Source organism: Aplysia californica, unplaced genomic scaffold, assembly GCF_000002075.1.
Source record: "Aplysia californica isolate F4 #8 unplaced genomic scaffold, AplCal3.0 scaffold00162, whole genome shotgun sequence".
In the NCBI taxonomy this organism is placed as follows: Eukaryota; Metazoa; Mollusca; class Gastropoda; order Aplysiida; family Aplysiidae; genus Aplysia; species Aplysia californica.
The window spans coordinates 329,829-330,876 of record NW_004797432.1 but is presented as its reverse complement, the minus strand read 5'-3'; positions in this window follow the sequence as shown (position 1 = coordinate 330,876).

The following is a 1,048-nucleotide window of genomic DNA, read 5'->3' as shown; positions in this document are numbered from 1 at the left end:
CCCCCCTCCCTCTCCGCACAATAAATGGTAGTTTTCTCGGGGAGAGAGCAGAAATTCCGACCGTATAGATTATAACTCTAGAGGCCTTGCTCAGCAGTACGCCTCACACTCGATCGATCAGCTGATCTTTTATATCTTATCTATCTCTCTCAACGTCGTGGCCTACATTCTGAAGATACAGGACGGGCTTCTATAAGGAACATCTCTGTTCCCGGGAGCGTTATCCTGCAGAATCTCTAGATCCCTCTCTCCTCACGCAGTCCATCTCACGTCCGTTATCGATCCAGGCAGGCCCCTCTGCTCAGGGTGAGATTGGGCCGAGACTGGACCCCTGTGCGACCTTGACTCTGACCTGGTCAAGAGAACCCGAAGAACGATGACTGGCTGATGCCACCAATGCTTATTCCTTCCCCCCATCACTCCATCCTCTCCCAGTGGTGTCAACGAAGGGAAAGATGTATTTTTTTTCTAGTGAAGGATTTCGGTTTGAACGTTTGAGTTTTCCGTTGAACTCGAAAGAAATCCGGTCGTAATGAATATGACCTTTATACTCTATGACTAAAGTAGTGCTTGAGCTCTGATCTAATTTTTTATAGTGTCGACTGGAGCGGAACACTCTGCAATTACGATTCGGGTTTGGGTTCTTTAAGTGGGAAAATCCCCCAAGGACTTTGTTGTTAAGCTTAGATAAGTTTTTGTTTGTTAGTTAAAAAATAATTGTCTAAACTGCATGCATAGGCATGTTTCCCAAAGACCGTTTATCTTAGAAACCTTAAAGGACAGCCATTGTCATTTTCCATTGTGTTCCGTCTAGTGGACTTGTCTTTGAATTGAGTTCTCTTCTCGTCAAAGGCGCTGTCCAATCAAAAGGCCTAGAATTGTCAAGACAGTGTTAAGTTTGGGAAGAAAATACTACATCATGTACTTGTACTGGCACAACAGTTTCCAACTAAAACATGCTTGGTTTGGCTTTCGAAAGTGGTCCGAAATATGAAATCTGACAGATCTATTTCCCATCACAACAGTGTGTGTGTGTGTGTGTGTGTGT